The following is a 24,349-nucleotide window of genomic DNA, read 5'->3' on the forward strand; positions in this document are numbered from 1 at the left end:
TCACCATCTCTGTCATTAACCCCTCTCTGTGCTAGTTGCTAATGTGAATCAAGTCCAAATAGTTCTGCATGAACTGTACTCTTATAAGTAGCTTCCTAAAGATTTGATTGGTCATTTATTTAAATTTCATAACCATAGCTCTTCTTTCATAGTATATAATGAAAACAAAGTGTAAACTGAGATTAGATCTCAAGTACCAATAAATGCAAGGTTGCCAAAAATGCAGAGAAATAGCTTTTATCAATTTAAACTTGTCCATTTATTTCACTGACATTTAAATCTCATTAAAAGTCAACAGAAGCAGGATGAATGGGAGACCTGATTGGGTATCATCAATGTTAGTTGAAAGTGAAACTATTAATTCAATGATGCAGTATTTAGGTAGCAAGAATTTAGTATGTTATCAGAGGAATTGTTTTCTAGTTATAATACTGAATTGTAATACGAAATAAACCCTTTTGTATGTTGCAGTAAATATGCCTGACATCTAGGTATATTTGAATGTTGTAGCAAGTTTCTAGTGTTTTCCTCCACCTGACTTCTAACAGTCCTTTTTTATTCCCCACTGACCATATTCATTGGTCATTAACCTAAGCTGTGATGTCATTGACTTCTCTTCAAAAAAGACAGGTAGTGGGCATGTTCAAGAGAGTTGAGGCCCTGGGGTATTTTTTGCATAAGATATTGAAATAGATACTGCAGTTTTCAACCCCTTCCCTCAGTGTAATACTATTATCAAACAAACTCTCACTTGGAAGTCCAAGTAAAAAGTAAAAAAACAGAGGAGCTGAAGAACAAAAAATAGGGAGGCCCAAGGCTGTGCTTCTTTCCTCTCTTCATTTTCTTCTCCCAGCATAAGTGACAATGTCACCCTTCTAGAAAATAATTGGAGCACTACTGACTTTATTTGGGGTCTAGCATTCATTTGTTAATATGCAAAGATGGTATTTTGGTCATTTTCATAGAGTTAGTTCAGTGGACAAACCAGATTATAATTGTCCTGACTCCAAAACCAAAGAATACTCAAACTACCACACAATTGTACTCATCTCACACGCTAGTAAAGTAATGCTCAAAATTCTCCAAGCCAGGCTTCAACAATACACAAATCGTGAACTTCCAGATGTTCAAGCAGGTTTTAGAAAAGGCAGAGGAACCAGAGATCAAGTTGCCAACATCTGTTGGATCAACGAAAAAGCAAGAGAGTTCCAGAAAAACATCTACTTCTGCTTTATTGACTATGCTGAAGCCTTTGACTGTGTGGATCACCACAAACTGGAAAATTCCGAAAGAGATGGGAATACCAGACCACCTGACCTGCCTCTTGAGAAACCTGTATACAGGTCAGGAAGCAACAGTTAGAAGTGGACATGGAACAATGGACTGGTTCCAAATAGGGAAAGGAATAGGTCAAGGCTGTATATTGTCACCCTGCTTATTTAACTTATACGTAGAGTACATCATGAGAAACCCTGGGCTGCAGGAAGCACAAGCTGGAATCAAGATTGCTGGGAGAAACATCAGTAAACTTAGATATGCAGATGACAACACCCATATGGCAGAAAGTAAAAAAGAACTAAAGAGCCTCTTGATGAAAGTGAAAGAGGAGAGTGAAAAAGTTGGCTTAAAGCTCAACATTCAGACAACTAAGATCATGGCATCTGGTCCCATCACTTCATGGCAAATAGATGGGGAAACAGTGGAAACAGTGGCAGACTTTATTTTTTTTGGCTCCAAAATCAGTGCAGATGATGACTGCAGCCATGAAATTAAAAGATGCTTGCTCCTTGGAAGAAAAGTTATGATAAACCTAGACAGCATATTAAAAAGCAGAGACATTACTTGGCCAACAAAAGTTCATCTAGTCAAGGCTTTGGCTTTTCCAGTAGTCATGTATGGATCTGAGGGTTGGGTTTGAAAGCTGAGCACCAAAGAATTGATGCTTTTGAATTGTGGTTTTGGAGAAGACTCTTGAGAGTCCCTTGGACTGCAAGGAGATCTAACCAGTCCATCCTAAAGGAAATCCGTCTTTGAATAGTCATTGGAAGGCCTGATGTTGAAGCTGAAACTCCAAATCTTTGGCTACCTGAAGAACTGACTCATTTGTAAAGACAATGATGCTGGGAAAGATTGAAAGCAGGAGGAGAAGGGGACAACAGAGGATGAGATGGTTGGATGGCATCACCAACTCAATGGACATCAGTTTGGGTAAACTCCAGGAGTTGGTGATGGACAAGGAGGCCTAGCATGCTACAGTCTATGGGGTCGGAAAGAGTCAAACACAACTGAGCTACTGAACTGAACTGAACTGACTCCAAAACAAAATACAACAATATTGGGCTTCATTGTTTCTTTTTTCGTTTTGTTTAGTTTTGGCTGCACCAAGCTGCATGTAGGATCTTAGTTCCCTGACCAGGGATCAAACTCATGACCCGTGCAGTGGAAGTGTAAAGTTCCAACCACTGGATTGCCAGGGAAGTCCTTGGACTTCACTGTTTCTGAGGTGGTTTGGAGAATTCCAGTTTCTCAATTCAGAGATGGCATAAAGGATTCCCAGAGAGGTTACATTACACACATAACACTCCTTTGTACTGAAACAGACTCATAGGCTTAGATAAAGAACTTACAGTAACCAGTGGGGAAGAATAGGGGAAAGGATAGTTAGGGAGTTTGGGATGGACATGTATGCACTGCTATATTAAAAAAAAAAGGAAAAGAAAAAAGACTCCTTTGCTTGCTCTCTTGTGTGAGCTCACTCTTGAGTTTAGATTGCTTTACTTCCAGGACATGAATTTGCTACTGTGCCAAAGCAGCTTTCAGGCCTCTTCATGTTAATTTTTGTTCTTAAATAAAATGTTTTCTCCTCTCCTTCTCTCACCTTATATTCTGTACTCATGCTTATGTCTTTTGTCTGTAAATTTCAATCACCAGCGTCATGTGAGAATCAGCAAGTCTCTCTTGCAATATAAATTAATACTCATAAAATGACATAAGGAGAAAATGGACCTCCTGTTATCTATACCTTTGTCTGATATATGCTACAGTAAATTACCTAATTAAACAAACATAACATGAAAATTAGATGTTTGTTTCTATACATCTTTGAAGAAGTAACCATTTTCCTTTCTGTGCTATTTATTATCTCTTCAATTTGCAAAAGCTGAGTAATCAGGAATTCCACACCATGGCTTTAATTGCAAGCATATACACTAAGTGCTGATGTGGGATATTCTGTTGCCGCCGAGCTTTTTAAAAGTGACAACTTTTTCTTTTTTTCTCATTCTTTTCTTGTCAGTAACTAAGGTGGACTATATAATCATACCACACCCTTGTCAACACAGGATTTTTTTCCAATATGTAAAGTTGTTTTTAATAGTCCAATTACTTGACAGACAACAAAGATGATGACAACTATAATAAGCATAATAATAAGTAAAGTTGGTGGCTGGCATATGTGCTACATTTGAAATGGACATGAGTTTGAGCAAGCTCCAGGAGATGGTGAAGGACAGGGAAGCCTATCATGCTGCAGTCCATAGGGTTGCAAAGCACAAATTAGTGACTGAACAACAAAAACCAGGAATACTAAAACTGGAGGCCTTCTTTTTCCTGGGTCACCCTCACTTTCCCTGTCTTACCTACTCCCAAGCTCCACAAATTTTATCTCCCAAATCTTCTCACACTTTGAGATACCTATGGATGCACTGAGGATCTTGTTAGAATGCAGATTTTGAATCCACAGACCTGGGGCACGTCCAGAGATTCTGAGTTTAGTCACAAGCTTCTAGGTGATGCCATGCTGCTGACCAAGCAATCTGACTTTGAGAAACAAGGTTCTCGGCAAGTCTAAAATTGATCTCCCCTCCATCCATGGTGATTGGCTTGACTATGTGAGAGGAACTGAGGGCTTTCATCTGTGGATGAGTTCATGACACTAAATCCCAGCATACAAATGTTTTCTTATTTTGCTCAGTAAAAAAAGGCCATACTCTTCCTTGTCCTTCCTCCGTTTAAACTTTGTAAAGCTCTGCTGCTGCTGCTAAGTCACTTCAATCATGTCCAACTCTATGCAACCCCACAGACAGCAGCCCACCAGGCTCCCCAGTCCCTGGGATTCTCCAGGCAAGAACACTGGAGTGGGTTGCCATTTCCTTCTCCATGTAAAGCTCTAGTCAGGCAAAAATGTATTTCTCTGTTATTCTAGTAAGACAGTGAAGACTTCCAGGTCTTTCCTTTTGAGTAGAAAATCATGAATGTTTATGGGTTTCTCAGATAAACTATTCTCAAATATCTGTACTTGATGGCTCTTAACCCAGGTAGATATTCTAATGTTATCTAATATCTGCCCAATGATAGATATTCTAATAGATATTCTAACCTAGTAAAAATTCTGTTTTCAGAAAATCTCTGAGGGGCTTTTAGACAAGAGCTTGGTGAAATCTGTATTATCAGCTGGTCGGTTTGTAGTGACCCTTGAATTGCACCCAGCTAATTTTCTAAACATATAATGGTGAATTCCCTCTGACCTCCACAGTTTATCTTCGTATCCCATGGTGCTTACTTAGTCCACTTTCTTATCCTTAGGGAGGACCCTGCCTGTAAATACTTCGTTAATGGACCAAAATGCACAGGTCCATGGCAGTCTGTAGAGAGATATCAGTAAAAAAAGATTAAAGAGCCAAGGGGGTGGAAAAAAAAATGAAAATGCTCAACTCTTTTAATAAGCTAAGAAAATGCAAATGAAAATATTTTTGTCTTTACCAATAAGGTTTCCTATAAAAGAATAATATTCAGTATTGCTGATGATATGAGCAACATTATATATACTTGGTATTTAAACAAATATAAGAGAATTTGGCTTGCCTTGGAAATGAACAGAGATCATTTGGTCATTTTTGAAATTGCACCCAAGAACTGCATTTCAGACTCTCTTGTTGACTATGAGGGTTATTCCATTTCTTCTAAGGGATTCTTGCCCACAGTAGTAGATATAATGATCATCTGAATTAAATTCACCCATTACAGTCCATTTTAGTTCACTGATTCCTAACATGTCGATGTTCACTCTTGCCATCTCCTGTTTGACCACTTCTAATTTACCTTGATTCATGGACCTAACATTCCAGGTTCCTATGCAATACTGTTCTTTACAGCATCAGACTTTACTTCCATCACCAGTCACATCCTCAACTAGGCATTCTTTTCACCTTGGCTCTGTTTCCTCATTCTTTCTGGAATTATTTCTCCACTCTTCTCTAATAGCATCATGGCAAATAGATGGGGAAACAATGGAAACAGTGACAGGCTTTATTTTGGGGGGCTCCAAAATCACTGCAGATGGTGACTACAGCCATGAAATTAAAAGATGCTTACTCCTTGGAAGAAAAGCTATGACCAACCTAGACAGAATATTAAAAATCAGAGACAGTACATTGTCAACAAAAGTATGTCTAGTCAAAGCTATGGTTTTTCCAATAGTCATGTATGGATGTGAGAGTTGGACTATAAAGAAAGGTGAGCACCAAAGAAGGGATGCTTTTAAACTGTGGTGTTGGAGAAGACTCTTGAGAGTCCTTTGGACTGCATGGAGATCCAACAAGTCCATCCTAAAGGAAATCAGTCCTGAACATTCATTAGAAGGACTGATGCTGAGGCTGAAACTCAGTAATACTTTGGCCACCCGATGGGAAGAACTAACTCCTTGGAAAACACTCTGATTCTTGGAAAGATTGAAGGCAGGAAGAGAGGGGATGACAGAGGATGAGATGGCTGGATGGCATCACCGACTCTATGGACATGAGTTTGAACAAGCTCCAGGAGTTGGTGATGGAGAGGGAAGCCTGGCACGCTACAGTCCATGGGGTCGCAAAGAGTCGGACACTACTGGGTGACTGAACTGAACTGAACTGAAGATAATCTGGAAACCTATATTAAATGCATTAGAAACGTTCATGCCCATTTCCATGCCCACCAATTCAATCACTGAGAATTTATCCTAAAGAAATTTTAGGCAAAGGTGCAAATGTAATGTATGTACATTGTTGTTGTTTAGTCAAGAAGTTGTGTCTGACTCTTTTGTGATCCCATGGACTGTAACCTGCAAAGCTCCTCTGTCCATGGGTTTTCCTAGGCAAGAATACTGGAAGGGATTGCCATTTTTTCTCCAGGGGATCTTCCTGACTCAGGGATGGAACCTGTGTCTCTTGCATTGGCAGGTGGATAAGCAATAATATAGTACATAAAAATAATAGAATACTAGCATGCCATTGTGGAGAAGGCATTGGCACCCCACTCCAGTACTCTTGCCTGGAGAATCCCACGGACGGAGGAGCCTGGTGGGCTGCAGTCCATGGGGTCTCTAAGAGTCGAACACGACTGAGTGACTTCCCTTTCACTTTTCACTTTCATGCATTGGAGAAGGAAATGGCAACCCACTCTAGTGTTCTTGTCTGGAGAATCCCAGGGACGGCAGAGCCTCGTGGGCTGCCGTTTATGGGGTCGCACAGAGTTGGACACGACTGAAGCGACTTAGCAGCAGCAGCAGCAGTATGCCATTGAGGAGAAGGCAATGGCAACCCACTCCAGTACTCTTGCCTGGACAATCCCATGGATGGAGGAGCCTGGTGGGCTGCAGTCCATGGGGTCTCGAAGAGTCAGACACGACTGAGTGATTTCACTTTCATGCATTGGAGAAGGAAATGGCAAACCATTCCAGTGTTCTTGCCTGGAGAATCCCAGGGGTGGTGGAGCCTGGTGGGCTGCAGTCTATGGGGTTGCACAGAGTCAGACACGACTGAAGCGACTTAGCAGCAGCAGCAGCATGCCTTTGAAATATATAATATACATATATACATGTAAAAAACATATATGGGAGACTTCCAACTAAATGTCAATAGTACTTATATCTGAGTGTTGAGTTTATTTTTACTTTTTTCTTTTCTGTATTTTATAATTTTTCTCTCAATGAACATGGTCAAATGTGTAATTTCAAAATAAATAAATAAAGAGGCCAGTGTTGAGATAACAAATTAGCAATTTTTTTTCTTTGCATTAACAATTTGAAGCTCAGTTCCAGTAACCCACAGTTGAGGGTACTTCAGACTATTTTCTGCAGATGGTGACATGATAATATGTGTTATTAGAAAAAGTAATTTCCAGTTATTGTATTGGAATTCAGTAATTACTTTTTCAATAAAGAAAGTGAAAAGTATTAAAAGCCAAAATGTGAAATAAATTAGCTTTATATCCTACACTCAATTAAACTATCATAGCAAGAAGGTAATGAATTAAGATAATTTGAGGATAGGAATAAGGCTTAACAAAGCAGAGACTTAACACTCTCTTAAAATCCATTAAGATCCTCCAAAAGGAGATCACAGCAAAGCAGGTAGCCTACAAGATAGTTCAGAAAAAATGCAGTCTGCATACTAAATAGGGAGAGAATTTGCAACCTCAGAAGCCTCAGAGGCTCATGCACAAAGGAGCTCAAGCAGGCAAATGGCGATGTGGTGACAGTGGCCCAAAAAGTAAAGCTGGGTTTGCCATTGGCTTCCCTACTTTAGGGAGCACAAAGGCAGTCCTATTCCCCAGACATGTGTTTTCTCAAGGAATTCATATCGTATTTGAGCAGTCAGTGATATGTGAGCATTTAATTTATTACAAAAGTGAAAGTGTTATTTGCTCAGTTATGTCCTACTCTCTTTGACAGCATGGACTGTAGCCCCCACCAGTCTCCTCTGTCCATGGAATTCTCCAGGCAAGAATACTGGAGTGGGTATCCACTCCTTTCTTCAGGGGATCTTCCTAACTCAGGGATCAAACCCAGGTTTCCTGCATTGCAGGCAGATTTTTTACTGTCTGAGCCACCAGGGAAGGGTGAGTTTATTACAAAGGGAGTGCTCTAAAGTAGTAAACGCTTGTCACTCACCCCTGGCATCTCATTGCATTTGAAAAAAAAAAAAAGAAGATTCCTTACTGGGATCTACAGGGCTCTAGAGGCTCCAGGTTTGCCTCTGTCTTCTTCACTCTCCATCAATCACAGAGCTTTCTTCTGTGTCTAGAACAGGTCAACTTATTCCTGCCCCTATGGCTTTGTGCTTGCACTTCACTCTATCAGGCACCTTCTCCCTCTTGTTCTTTCCAAGGCTCATATGTCACCTCCTTAGAGTTTCCCAACCATTAACAAACAAAAATAACTCCTACTCTCCCTTAGTCATTTTCTATTATATCACTTTTTTTTTTTTAACCTCTAGTTAATCTCACAATGGTTGTGGTGATTTAGTCACTCAGTCGTGTCTGACTCTTTGTGACTCCATGGACTGTAGCCCACTAGGCTCCTCTGTCCATGGAATTTTCCAGGCAAGAATGCTGAAGTGGACTGCCATTTCTTTTTCCAGGGGAACTTCCCAACCTAGGGATCAGACCAGGGACTCCTGTATTGCAGGCAGTCTCCTGCATTGCAGGTGGATTCTTTACTGATTCTTTACTGACTGAGCCACCAGAAAAGCCCCAGTTTCACAGTACATATCATCTTCTGACACTGCTTTTCATCTGTAAGCCACATGAGAGAATAGGATGCATCTGCGATTCCTAGAACTATGCCTGGCACAAAGATATTTCAATGTACTGCTGAAAACTGCCCCAGCCACCACATAGTGGTCTGGAATGCTTCTTTTGTATGTTTAAAGGCATTGAGAGGAGAAGCTGTGAAAAGATGGACAGCACATGCATTTCAACTTTCTGCAAAGTTCCAGCCAGAATTGACCCAAGGGCTTTCTTGACCAAAACACCACCCTTCTGTTTGGTTCTTCTAATGTTCTATGGTTTCATTTCACTTTGATATGAACTAAATTACCAGTAACCAGAGGGCTGCTCAACACTGGTTTGCATCAATTTTCATACAATCAAACATCTAGAGGATTTCCCTGCCTGGGAATTACTGTATTTTTTAACATGCATTTTCAATGATTTTTTAAAATAAAGTTTACTTTTTTTTTCATTTTCTAAACATAATGATACACTTCAAGATCACTTTAATTCTTTTCAAAATACACTCTGGCCCAGTTTCAACCTGCCTTGCCATCTGGGCAGGTTGCTCCTCCCTCTTTCACCTTGAGAATCACTGAAGCAGAGAAATGTTTCTCCAACCACTTACCTCTTACTGTTGAGAGTGCACAGATGTATTATCAGGAGTCCTTGAAAATGTGCTTCCTTTTAAAGAGGTCTGAAGCACCAAACACAAGTTTGAGAATCATCAAGGTAAAAAATTAAATGAAGGATGACTTATATTTAAGATCAGCCATTCATATTATAGGGTGATTGAACTTAGCTTATGTTCCCCCTAAAATGCAGGTGGGACTAGCAACTCTGTGAGAACGGAAGCTTTCCTAGAAAGAGGGACAGTGATTTAATACTAGGAATCTACCACTCTTACCTCTCCAAATAAGAGCACCTTATTTTATGCTTATAAGGATATTAGCATAAAAAGAAGGAAGGAGGTAGGTAAAAGAAATGTGGACCTTTGTGAACTGAGACAAACTATCATTTTTAAATCTTGGCCTAGAGTTCAGCAAAAGAAAATGAAATTACTTTCTTCCACCTTATTATTGCTGTCAGAATCTGGAATTTAGACCTAAATTCCCTGTAGTGGTTTATTTAATTTCTTTATAGTTTAAAGCAACTTTTATAGGTTAACATGGAAAAACTAGACCCCAATCTAATGGTATTATAAAGCAAAATGCATTCTGAAGTTCAAATCCAGCCTAGGAAGTCTTTAACTCTGTAGACACTAATCTCCCAAGGGCAGGACTCCATTTAACTCATTGTTGAACTTTCTGAGCTTTAGAAACTGCTTCTAGAGTAAATTCTCAGGGGACACTTCTGAGTACAAGTGTTGGGAATTGGGGACACAAATACTGCTAAACTGGGACCTATATTTCAGGTTTTCCAACTTAAGGAGCTGTTCGTGTGTGTTAAATTGCCTCAGTCGTGTCCGACTTTTTGTAACCCTATGGACGGTAACCCACCAGGTTTCTCTGTCCATGGAATTCTTTAGGCAAGAATACTGGAGTGGGTTGCCATTCCCTCCTCCAGGGAATCTTCCCAACCCAGGGATAGAACCTGTGTCTCTTAAGTCTCCTGCACTGGCAGGTGGGTTCTTTAGCACTAACTTCATCTGGGAAGCCCAAGGAGCTGTTCTTGTCTGTGCAATTCTTGTGGCTCCAAGATAGGATCTAACATTCCCATTTCTCAGTGACCGTCCTGAGTTACATTGAACAGGCCCTTTCCATGGCGGAAAATGAAGGGTTACATAGGGCATCAGCCTCTCAATAGGGAACAGTAGGACTTAGGACAGAGGTGCCAGCAGCAGCTTACGTGATAAAGACGCCTACAATGACCAGCCAGCCTTTCCTTGCCTCAGATCAGGCAGCAACTTGGTAAAATAGACTTCAGGGCAAAGAAAAAAACATTACCCTATTTTCTTTGCACTGCCAATTGAGCCACATGCTCTCTGTTTTTATGAATGCTTAAAACCCATGGGGCACTCTTGGTAGCTCAGTGGTAAAGAATCTGCCTGCCAATGCAGGAGACATGAGTTTGATCCCTGGATTGGGAATATCCCTTGGAGAAGGAAATGGTAACCCTTTCCAGTGTTCTTGCCTGGGAAATCCCATGAACAGAGGAACCTGGCGGGCTACAGTCCATGGGTCTCAAAAGAGTCAGACACGACTTGGTGATTAAACAACATAAAAGCCACAGCTCTCAAAAACATGACGACATGGGGAGAAATGAGGTGTGGGTATAAAGTTCAGTTGTGTACTTTATTCAGTCATTCAGTGACCAGGCAGGAGATGAACCCCACTTTACCTAGAGTAGGGGTCCCCAACCTCCAGGATCTAATGCCTAATGAGATGAGGTGGAGCTGATTAATAATGATATAAAGTGAACAAAAAATGTAGTGTGCTGAAAACATCCAGAAAGCAGCCCCCTCCCCGTATGTGGAAAAATTGTCTTCCATGAAACTGGTCCCTGGTGCCAAAAAATGTTGGGGACCCCTGACCTAGAGGATCACCAGCTACAAAACAAATGAAGTCAAAACGCAACATCCAGGGTGGAAAAAACTTGAAAAAATTTAGTAAGTATCCCCTCCCTTCAAAAAATTACAGGCTTTTCCAGCTTTTTATGCACATTGTAAAGGCAGAGAAGAATAATGTGAATATCTTCCTTTTACAGCTCAGTCTAATTTGGCATGCCGTTATAACTTCTGGCTCAGTTAGCAAATGACTGGAAACACTGCTTTCTGCAATTTTCCCTACAGTATGACAGTTCTATAAGTTGTTCTACTGATGTACTTGAAACCAGTCCAAGATGGGAGTGACTATTATTCTTAATTTTTTTTATGACCAAGGAGGTTTTATTACTAGGGAGTTCCTTTGTGGAATTACCTGATTGGCCACTTACATACTGTGATTATGGATTTGGGGAAAGAAAGATCTGACAAGTTTCAGGATTGAAGATGCTTAGAATTCTACCATTAGATATTAGCTCCTTTGGATCAAAGTTGTACCCTCTAGAATAATATTGTTCCATCTGACTATGCTTGAGCAGGTTATAAAAAGTAAACACTGCTGAAATCATCACATGAAGAGTCAGGAGTCTCTCGAAGTGACTGGAGGGGAGGGAGATGGGAGGGCAGCTTTAAGAAGAGGTGACAGAAGAAAATTTTTTAAAACTGGCTTACATTTCTGAAGATAGTTAAGGCGGGTGATGGTGTTCCAGGGTAACCTTGAGTATATTACTGATACTTAAGCTCTTTAATCCCCGATGATTCTTTTCTGTAAAGTGAGTTAGAACTTAGAAGATAGAAGAGGGAGTCGGCGAGGATAGGAAAGCAAGCTTAACTAGTACTACATTACCAGGTTGGCTGTCACTATAGGAACCTCTGATCCCAGTGGGTCTTCTGAGAACCGTGGTCTAATACATCTCAGAATTTCCACATCAGCTCCAGATCACCGCTGGTCACGGGCGTTCCCACAAGCATCATCTCCCTTCCTCTGACGCGATACAAGGGCAAGGTTCTGTCAGTCAGCACTTGAAAGTAACTCATAGAAGTCTTCCCACAACTGGTCACTACAGCAGGGACTAGAGTAACAAGGGGCTTGAGGAGTATGTTAAGTTAAGAAGAAATACCAAACATGCATATTTAATGCTTACATGTTTAGCTATTTAATAACTGTTTCCTCTCTCCATAAAATTAAGTTTCATAACAGCAGGCAAATTATTTCAACTGACTCATTATACCTGTTCTCAATCTATATTTGTTGAATTAATGAAAGAACAAAAATCATTGCCTTTGTATTTTAACGATGAATTTTTGGTGGGTGGATTTTAGTTCTGAAATGTTTGTTTTGGTTGTCATTTTGGTGTGCTTTATAATTGTTTTATAAATGAGTTCTCTTAAACACCTTCCCTTTTTAAATTAACTCTGTTATTACATTTTTTTCTTAGATGCAATTTTATACTTTCAATAACTGAATTAGGGGACTTTTCAAATCTTGTTTACTTTCAGATGCTTTAATATAGCCTTTATGTTATAACATTAAATTTCTTTAAATCCTTACTAAACTTGCTTTTAATTCTAATGATTTTGCTCATGGATCCTTTTTGTTTCCAATCTGTACTTTAATTTTCCTTGTAATAGAAATAATTTATCTTTTTGGATTAACATAGCTTATCAGTGTTGTCTCATTCAATCATTATAAAGACACTGACTGGTAGAAATGAAAGAGGAGAACTACATTCCTTCCTCAGACTAGAAAGCTGAGCTGTATTTTCAAACCGAGGTTCACTGATTCCCACTCTGTGCTCTTCCCACTCCACTGTGTGGAATGCGTTGTGTGAAATCACTGAAACAAGTTTATTTGAAATGACTGAAATTACTCTCATTTACTTTACAGATGCAGTTAACATAAAATGCTACTATAGTCACTACCCACTTAATTAAACTTACTTTTGCATAATCTGTTTACCATGGTGCTGAAGACTCTGGAAATATGACAATAAAATGAAAAGAGATGTTAATCTGGTCTTGATAGCAACTACACTCAATTGACCATTTGATTTCCATGTTCCTTCACAACATTATTTTTCTCCCCCACTCAAATGAATGCCTTCATATTCTATCAACCCAATATTTTAATTCTATGGACTATTCACTCTGAACAACTTTTTTTTTGCAAGAATCAAATGAAAATATAAATATAAACCAAAGGTAAGTGTATATAACTATATACACACAGATATACATTTTGACCTTCATCTCTCATCTACAAAACAAAAAGAGAATACTAGTAATGCTCATAATTAGTATTAAAACTCCATGGAAAGTGTAGAACACATGCACATACACACATGCATGCGTGCATGCTAAGTCACTTCAGACGTATCTGACTCTGCGACCTTATGGACTGTAGCCTGCCAGGCTCCTCTGTCCATAGGATTTTTTCAGGCAAGCATACTGGAGTGGGTTGCCATTTCCCTCTCCAGCACAAACCTATACACACTGTTCTGCAGGACACAGAAGCTCAGCTTCATGAGTTGACTTTGAAAAACTGAATGATTTGGGGTCACTTTATTTTGTTTCCTCAGTTACACCAGGGTAATATCTATTTTGGACTACGTTTAGTGGAATATTCTAAAAATAAAATACAATGATGCATCTGTGAAGGGGATTTAAAAATAAAAAGTATCATAGGAAATTAAAGTGAAAGTGAAAATGGCTTAGTTCTGTCTGACTCTTTGCAACCCCATGGACTATACAGTCCATAGAATTCTCCAGGCCAGAATACTGGAGTGGGTAGCCTTTCCCTTCTCCATGGAATCTTCCCAACCCAGGGATCGAACCCAGGTCTCCCACATTGCAGGCAATTTCTTGACCAGCTGAGCCAAAAGGGAAGCCCAAGAATACTGGAGTGGGTAGCCTATCCCTTCTCCACTGAATCTTCCCGACCCATGAATTGAACCGGGGTCTCCAGCATTGCAGGCGGATTCTTCACAAACTGAGCTATCAGGGAAGCCTAAGGAAATTAAATGTGCCTTGTAAAAACAATATACAATATATATAACACATAAATATTCTTATTAAGAAAGTGGCATGGGATTATGGAAGAGGCAGGTAAGGAGAGTAAATGTGGCTGGCTCTCCCTGGACACTTATTCTTGTCTCAATTTCAGTAGGTTTCTAGTAGATTTCAGTGGATTTCTTGGATCAGCTGGCTCTGTCAATCTGAGATAAGTCAATGGATGATCAATCAGATGTCAGAGGCTGAGCCCTTGAGATCTAACCCTTTATAAACAAGATTAATTTCTCTATCAGAATTCTCTCATTATTATATATTTACTGAGCTATGCCTACTTCCCTGTTTCTAGATATGTTGACTATCACAGTGATGGGGTTCTCTCTACCCAGGTGCTTTTCCTAGCATGTCAAGCTCTGCTGGGTCCAGCACATCTCTCTATGGAAAAACAATATGAGCTTCTGTATCATCTGCTCTGAAATTGCTATCGATGAATCTTCATATGCCTGCACTATGTGTCACAAAGAGTGGGTTGTATCCATGTCCCTTTGCACAAAAATAATGAATAAATGCATAAATAAATATTAAATCATGAGTCCCACAATCTATGGATAATCACTTACTGACACTTTTAACAGCATTTTGAATTCAGTTGGAAATGTTCAAGTACTTGGAAATTCGCAGCTAAAAACAACCTGCCTCTGTTGAGCTTTTCTGATGGTCTATGTGGCAAATGGATAAACAGTGAGGTGACAAGGAGATTTAGAAAAAACAGAATGTTTTGCCTCTAAACTGTATGTGTAGAGAGGTTTCACTGGTTAAATGGAAGGCTTTTGGCATTATGATGCCCTCTCTGTAAAATGTTATTTCTTATTTACTCATGTTTTTTTCATTTTTTAAGCTATATTTTAAATACTAATATATAGCACATTGTGAGAATCTAAGAACTGAAATATTCTTGACTTAGAAAGTCTAATATCCATTATAAACATATGCAAAATTTTCATTCACAATAACATCAAAATAAAAGTTTATTAAAATAATTTAATTAGGTAGTCTACTAATTTAAACTCTTATGTCAGTAACTTAACCAAGCAGTTCGGCAAACATTTGAGACATCCTATGTAAATACAATTTAACAAAAATTTCAATAATGCCGTTTGAAAGCATCTTTCTTGAGGAATGTAGAATCTTAAATAAATATATTTGTAATGTAATGATCTGTTAAGGTAACAGTAGTTGAATACTGAAAATTTAATGGTAATTATAACTGGCTAAATTTTGTTTTAAGTATAAACACAGTATCTTTTAGTATATTTTTAAATCCAAATTCTCTCCTGTACCCTAAGGCTGGGGTCCCCAACCTCCAGGGTCCCTGATGATCTGATGATCAGAGGTGGAGCTGATGTAAAATAATAGAAATAAAGGGGACAATAAATGTAATGCATTTAAATCATCCCCAAACCACCCCCACTCTATGGAACCTGGTGCCAAAAAGGTTGGGGACCACTGCCCTAAGGCATTAAAAAATGGTTCAGACTTCTGAAATTAGATTGGTACTTCAGTTCAGTTCAGTTCAGTTGCTCAGTCGTGTCCGACTCTTTGCAACCCCTTGAATCGCAGCACGCCAGGCCTCCCTGTCCATCACCAACTCCCGGAGTTCACTCAAACTTACATCCATCGAGTCGGTTATGCCATCCAGCCATCTCATCCTCTGTCGTCCCCTTCTCCTCCTGCCCCCAATCACTCCCAGCATCAGAGTCTTTTCCAATGAGTCAACTCTTCGCATGAGGTGGCCAAAGTACTGGAGTTTCAGCTTCAGCATCATTCCTTCCAAAGAAATCCCAGGGCTGATCTCCTTTAGAATGGACTGGTTGGATCTCCTTGCAGTCCAAGGGACTCTCAAGAGTCTTCCCCAACACCACAGTTCAAAAGCATCAATTCTTCGGTGCTCAGCTTTCTTCACAGTCCAACTCTCACATCCATACATGACCACTGGAAAAACCATAACCTTGACTAGACGGACCTTTGTTGGCAAAGTAATGTCTCTGCTTTTCAGTATTCTATCTAGGTTGGTCATAACTTTCCTTCCAAGGAGTAAGCATCTTTTAATTTCATGGCTGCAGTCACCATCTGCAGTGATTTTGGAGCCCCCTGAAATAAAGTCTGACACTGTTTCCACTGCTTCCCCATCTACCTCCCATGAAGTGATGGAACCGGATGCCATGATCTTCATTTTCTGAATGTGGAGCTTTAAGCCAACCTTTTCACTCTCCTCTTTCACCTTCACAGAGGCTTTTTAGTTCCTCTTCACTTTCTGCCATAAGGGTGGTGTCATCTGAATATCTGAGGTTATTGATATTTCTCCCGGCAATCTTGATTCCAGCTTGTGCTTCTTCCAGCCCAGCGTTTCTCATGATGTATTCTGCATAGAAGTTAAATAAGCAGGGTGACAATATACAGCCTTGACATACTCCTTTTCCTATTTGGAACCAGTCTGTTGTTCCATGTCCAGTTCTAACTGTTGCTTCCTGACCTGCATATAGGTTTCTCAAGAGGCAGGTTAGGTGGTCTTGTATTCCCATCTCTTTCAGAATTTTCCACAGTTTATTGTGATCCACACAAGTTAGTGCTAATTTTGACTAACTAGTTTTTTTTTTTTTTTTTTTTTTAATTTTCCAAAGAACATACAGTTCACATATAAAAAGTTTCAGAGGGGGGAAAAATAAAGTACAATTCATCACTTGCCTGTTTTCTCAAAGCAAAGCCATAGTAATTATTAATGGAGTTAAATGAAAAAAACACTCTACATTATCACAATAGTATCATCAGATTTGTATGAGTCATATACGCATTATATATGTGAGTTAGGCAAGGATGGTCTTTCTTCCCCCTCTTCCTTCTTCTATCCTTCCTTCTTTCCTCTTTTTCACATTATCCTCATGAAAAAACAGTTTGGGAATTCTTGATAACTATGATGTGAGTGGCTCCTGATGAGATAACAGTACAGGAAGATTCTCAAAGTTCTATCAGATGATTTAGTGCAACTCTGGGCATCCTTAGTGTCAGAATACGATAATGGTGGAGTTGTCACAGGCCATGGCATACCACAAACAGGCCGTGGAATCAAATGAAAGGTAAGGTCAAGTTAGGCTTATGATGTGATATAGAGAGTGAACTGATATCAGATTGAAAAGTGTCAAACTTAGCAATAAGTTTATAAGGATTCAGTTATGAATTTAAATTTTTTAAAATATGAAAGCAATAGATTCTTAAAAAATAAATAAATAAAAAAAAAGAGCCCTCTGGTACCTTAGACGTAATATAACTAATTAGAAGCTGTTTAGAACCTTGGACAGCTTCCAGGGAAAGGCTCTTTCTTTAACTCAAAGTCATGGATCATGGAACATCATATGTCCATGTTTGTATCTGTACATAGAGAGTGATCTTCATAAGAGTCTGGTTTTCTAAATGACTTTTCTTGTGAGTACTTAGCTTAATCTTGTTCCTGGACTTACATGAATATTTAGGTGTCATTTGCACACTCAGGAAAGAAGGTCAAGTCTTGTCTAGAAATTCCACAGAGGTTTATACTAATTAGAAGACCATCATCCTGGTTACAACAGGAAATCTGGATTCTGCAATACTGTGTGTCCCAAGCCCTGAAGTATCAATTCCACTGGACTGGAGATAGAGGCCAGGCATATGCATGGAATCCAAGACAGCTGTTGTCTGCCACTGAATTAAGCAAGGTGTTGCTAATTTTTACAGTAACATGTTTAAGAAAGGGGAGAATAGATTATACATTATTTTTATAAATACCTTGAGTGTGATGCTATTAAATTGTGCATTGTCTTTTATTCAATTAAAGTCATAATTGGTTTTAATATGCTAGAACAATGAGGCAGAAAATGACAAGACTCATATTTCATTTTATCCGTCACCTGCAGGTGAGCTGTTTGTTCCACTTTCCTTTGGGATTAAATGCTGGCATGTGATCTTGTTTAGAGAAATGGAATTTTCATGCAAGTGTAATATACCTCCTCCAGACTTGGGCTAATGTGTTCTCCCATGCCATCTTTCAAGATTTCTTTTTTCGCCTCCCAATTTGATTAACGCAGATTCAGAGGAACATTCCAAGACTCTAAAGCTTAACAAAGTCATAAACAAAATAAGCCTGGAACCCTGAATAACTGTGTGGAGCAGAAACAACCTCCCTCTCTACTCAACATAAATTCACTATAACATGAATAGGAAATAAATCTTTACTGCATTAAGACACCAAAACTTGGGGTTGTTATAGATTTATCCACTGCAACTAAGGTCATGTACTGGATAGTTTTGAAAATGATTTATCTGATTCAATTATATTATATCAATGTGGAGTTTCCATTCATGATTAGTGACATTTATATTTTAATAAGCTGAAGTTTTTAAATATATAATACACTTTAATGTTTTGCATTTAGAAAATCCACTGCAATCTGCTGAACCCAAGAATAAGACAGTCCACAGTTGCAAACATAGTTCCTAAATATTAAATATTATGATGATATGAATAATATATTATTGAATTTATCATCTTTATAAGTAATGTATTCACTTAAATAGTCTTACTCTCAAACATACTCAGGATAAACACTATTATTCCTAATAAAAACCCAAAAAATATGAATAATAAAAGAAAAAAATTCAAATTCAGATATTCAGATATTAACCCTAAAGTCCAAGGTTTACCATTACTCTATATTTTTTAGGCAGGGGACTTTCCTGGTAGTTCAGGGGCCAAAATTCTGTGCTACCAGTGCAGGAAGCCTGGGTTCAATACCTGGTCAGGGAACTAGATTCCACACATCTTAACTAAGACCCAATGCAGCCAAATAGAAATAAACTTAAAAAAAATTTAGGCAGAAACTGTTACCAATATGTGGGTGTGCCTGAGTCTACTTAAAGGGCAGGGAGCTCTTTGTGTGTATGTCACTTGACAGACGTTACTACAAAACATGTTGAAACAAGATAAAGCATTTTTGTTTAATGAGGTCCTCACTATATAACCTGGACTTCCTTGCTGGCTCAGCAGTAAAGAATCTGCCTGCCAAAGTGGGAAATGCAGGTTCAATTCCTGTATTGGGAAGATCCCCTGGAGAAGGAAACGGCAACCCATTCTGGTGTTCTTGCCTGGAAAACCCCAGAAGAGCCTGACAGGTTACATATAGTCCACAGAGTTGCAAGAGTTGGACGTGACTTAGCAAGTAAACAACAATAACAGCCATATAGCCAGGATATTATACTGCATTCAAGAGATGTAAAGTTGTCATTTAAATATTTACTGCTTTTGGCCTTATATTTATTACTGACAGTAGATTTGAGATTAGGACTTAAACCTTACTGTTTAGTCACCAAGTTGTGTCCAGCTATTTGCACCTCCATGGACTGCAGCACTCCAGGCTTCCCTGTCCTTCACCATCTCCCAGAGTTTCCTCAAATTCATGTCCATTGAGTCAATGATGTCATCCAACCATCTCATGCTCAGTCACCCCATTCTCCTCCTGCTGTCAGTATCAGGCATCGATATCCAGCATCAGGATATTTTCCAATGAGTCAGCTCTTCAAATTGGTGGTCAAAGTATTGGAGCTTGAGTTTCAGCATCAGTCCTTCCAATGAATATTCAGGGTTGATTTCCTTGAGGATTGACTGGTTTGATCTCTTTGCAGTTGAAAAGGATTCTCAAGAGTCTTCTCCAGCACCACAATTTGAAAGCATCAGTTTTTTGGTGCTCAGGCCATCAGGTCAAAAGAGTTACTCTGAAGCATTAGGGTTAAATTTTGTTTGCCCTCTTAGGTTTTCAATTTAGAGCCCTTTGCCCCTTTTGTTGTTTCTTTTCTCTTTTGGAATGGAAGTGTGTATGCTATGCATCTCCCACTATTATACTTTATAATATATAAATTATATTTTAGAACCACATAACTCATGTGGTTTTAGAAATTCACAGTTAGAGATGAATTAGCCTTGGGATGAATTATACATTGAGTTTCATCCATATCTGATTTAAATGATGTTTACATGAGACTTTTAATATGGTTTTTTAATTAATTAAGTTTTGACTGTGTTTGGTCTTCACCACTGTGCAGACTTCTCTAGTTGCAGTGAGAAGGGGCTACTCTCCAGGTGTGGTGCACAGGTTTCTCATTGTAGTGGCTTCTCTTGTGGCAGAGCATGGGCTCTAGGGTGCACAGGCTTCAGCAGTTGTGATGTGAGTTGTGGTTCCTGGGCTCCAAAGCACAGGCTCAACAGTTGTGGTGCATGGACTTAGTTATTCCAGGGCATGTGGGATCTTTCTGGACCAGATATCGAACCCAGTGTCTTCTGCACTGAAAGGTGGATTCTTTACCACTGAGCCATCAGAGAAGTCCTTGGACGAAACTCTGAGCTTAGACTTTTTTTAAATCTTTTGTCTGTGCAGCAGGACATGTGGGATGTTAGTTCCCCAGCCAAGGAGGGATCAAGCCTGAAAGCCCTGCATTGGAAGTTTGGACTCTTAACCACTGGACTGCCAGGGAAGTCCCAAGATTACACTTCAAAGTTGAGGTAGAATAGGAAAAGACTTTGGGTCTGTTAAGTTGGAATGATATATTTTGCATGTGAGAAGAATATGAACTTTTAGAAACCAGGACTACAATGGTCAGTTCAGTTCAGTCGCTCAGTCATGTCAGACTCTTTGTGACCCCATGGACTGCAGCACGCCAGGCTTCCCTGTTAATCACCAACTCCCGGAGCTTACACAAACTCATGTCCATCAAGTCAGTGATGCTATAAAACCATCGCATCCTTGTCATCCCCTTCTCTTCCTGCCTTCAGTCTTTCCCAGCATCAGGGTCTTTTCCAATGAGTCAGTACTTTGCATCAGGTGGCCAAAGAATTTGAGCTTCAGCATCAGTCCTTCCAATAAATATTCAGGGTTGATTTCCTTCAGGATTGACTGGTTTGATCTCCTTGCAGTCCAAGGGACTCTCAAGAGTCTTCTGCAGCACAACAGTTCAAAAGCATCAATTCTACGGCACTCATCCTTCTTTATAGTCCAACTCTCACATTCATACATGACTAGTGGAAAAAGCATAGCCTTGACTAGGTGGACCTTTGTTGGCAAAGTTATCTCTCCTTTTTAATATGCTGTCTAGGTTGGTCATAGCTTTTCTTCCAAGGACCAAGTGCCTTTTAATATCATGACTGAAGTCACCATCTATGCAGTGATTTTGGAGCCCAAGAAAACAATGTCTATCACTGTTTCCACTGTTGCTCCATCTATTTGTCATGAAGTGATGGGACCAGATGCCATGATCTTCTTTTTCTGAATGTTGAGTTTTGAGCAACTTTTTCACCCTCCTCAATCACTTTCATCAAAAGGCTTTTTAGTTCCTCTTTACTTTCTGCAATTAGAGTGGTGTCATCTGCATATCTGAGGTTATTGATATTTCTCCAAACAATCTTGATTCCAGTTTGTGCTTCATCCAGCCTGGCATTTCGCATGATGTACTCTGCATGTAAGTTAAGTAAACAGGGTGACAATATACAGCTTTGACCTACTTCTTTCCCAATTCAGAACCAGTCTGTTGTTTCGTGTCTGTTGCTTCATGACCTGCATACATATTTCTCAGGAGACAGGTAAGGTGGTCTGGTATTCCTATCTCTTGAAGAATTTTCCACAGTCTGTTGTGATGCACATAGTCAAAGGTTTTGGCATAGTAAATAAAGCAGAAGTAGATGGTTTTCTGGAATTCTCTTGCTTTTTTGATGATCCAACAGATGTTGGCAATTTGATCTCTGGTTCCTCTGCCGTTTCTAAATCCAGCTTGAACATCTGGAAGTTCTCAGTTCACATACTGTTGAAGCCTGGCTTGGAGAATTTTGAGCATTTCTTTGCTAGCATATGAGATGAGTGCAGTTGTGCGGTAGTCTGAACATTCTTTGCATTGCCTTTCTTTGGGATTAGGATAAAAACTGTCCTTTCCATTCCTGTGGCCACTGCTGAGTTTTTCCAAATTTGCTGGCATATTGAGTGCAGCACTTTCACAGCACCATCTTTTAGGATTTGAAATAGCTAAACTGGAATTCCATCACCTCCACTAGCTTTGTTTGTAGTGATACTTCCTAAGGCCCACTTGACTTTGCATTCCAGAATGTCTGGCTCTAGGTGAGTGATCACACTATCATGGTTATCTGGGCCATGAAGATGTTTTTTGTATAATCTTCCATGTATTCTTGCCACCTCTTAATATCTACTGTTTCTGCTAGGTCCATACTATTTCTGTCCTTAAGTGTGCCCATCTTTGCTTGAAATATTCCCTTGGTATCTCTGATTTTCTTGAAGAGATCTCTAGTCTTTCCCATTCTATTGTTTTCCTCTATTTCTTTGCACTGATCACTGAGGAAGGGTTTCTTATCTCTCCTTGCTATTCTTTGGAACTCTGCATTCAAATGCATTTATCTTTCCTTTTCTTCTTTCCCTTTTGCTTCTCTATTCTCAGCTATTTGTAAGGCCTCCTCAGACAACCATTTTGACTTTTTGAAATTCTTTTTCTTGGGGATGGTCTTGATCACTGCCTCCTATATAATGTCAGGAACCTCCATCCATAGTTCTTCAGGCACTCTATTAGATCTAATCCCTTGAATATATTTGTTACTTCCACTGTAGAATCATAAGTGATTTGATTTAGGTCATACCTGAATGGTCTAGTGGTTTCCCCTCTTTTCTTCAATTTAAGTCTGAATTTTGCATTAAGGAGTTCATGATCTGAGCCACAGTCAGCTCCCGGTCTTGTTTTTGCTGACTGTACAGAGCTTCTCCATCTTTGACTGCAAAGAATATAATCAATCTGATTTCGGTATTGATCATCTGCTGATGTCCACATGTAGAGTCATCTCTTGTGTTGTTGGAAGAAGGTGTTTGCTATGACCAGTGAGTTTTCTTGGCAAAACTCTATTAGCCTTTGCCCCGCCTCATTTTGTACTCAAAAGCCAAACTTGCCTGTTACTCCAGGTATCTCTTGACTTCCTCCTTTTGCATCCAGTCCCCTATGATGAAAAGGACATCTTTGGTTGTTAGTTCTAGAAGGTCTTTGCAGGTCTTCATTGAACCTTTCAACTTCAGCTTCTTCATTGTTACTGGTTGGGGCATAGACTTGGATTATTGTGATATTGAATGATTTGCCTTGGAAACAAACAGAGATCATTCTTTCGTTTTTGAGATTGCACCCTAGTACTGCATTTCGGATTCTTTTGTTGACTGTTTGGGCCACTCCATTTCTTCTAAGGGCTTCTTACCCACAGTAGTAGGCATAATGGTCATCTGAATAAAATTAGCCCATTCCAGTCCATTTTATTTCATTGATTCCTAAAATGTCGATGTTCACTCTTGCCATCTCCTGTTTGACCACTTCCAATTTACCTTGATTCATGGACCTAACATTCCAGGTTCCTATGCAATATTGTTCTTTACAGCATCAGACTTTACTTCCATCACCAGTTACATCCACAGCTGGGCATTATTTTTGCTTTGGCTCCATCCCTTCATTCTTTCTGGAGTTATTTCTCTACTCTTTTCAAGTAGCACATTGGGCACCTACCGACCTGGGGAATTCATCTTTCAGTGTCATATCTTTTTGCCTTTTCATACTGTTCATGAAGTTCTCAAGGCAAGAAAACTGAAGTGGTTTACCATTCCCTTCTCCAGTGGACCACGTTTTGTCAGAACTTTCCCCTATGAGCATCCATCTTGGGTGACTCTACACAGCATGGCCCATAGTTTCATTGAATTGGACAAGGCTGTGTTCCATGTGATCAGTTTGATTAGTTTTCTCTGATTTGTTAGTAGTTGTGGTACATGGGCTCAATAGTTGCAGCTCCTGGGCTCTAGAGCCCAGACTCAGTGGTTGTGGCACAACTACTTAGTTGCTCCACGGCATGCAGGATCTTCCTGGACCAGGAATTGAACCCATGTCCCTTACATTGCCAGGAGGATTCTTCACCACTGAGCCACCAAGAAAGGTAGAATGCTACAGACTGAGTATTTGTCTCTTCACCACCACCTCCCCTTCCTAAATTCTGGTGTAGAAATCTGTGATAGTATTTGGAGGTTGGGCTTTGGGGAGATGTTTAGGAAGTGAGGGTGGAGCTTGGAAAGGAATTAGCAAGCACCCTTATAAAGAAACCCCAGGAAGCTCTCTCACTCTATCTGCCATGTGAACACACAGTGAGAAGACAGTTGTCTTTGCACC

This window comes from Bos mutus, chromosome 2, assembly GCF_027580195.1.
Source record: "Bos mutus isolate GX-2022 chromosome 2, NWIPB_WYAK_1.1, whole genome shotgun sequence".
NCBI classification, from domain to species: Eukaryota; Metazoa; Chordata; class Mammalia; order Artiodactyla; family Bovidae; genus Bos; species Bos mutus.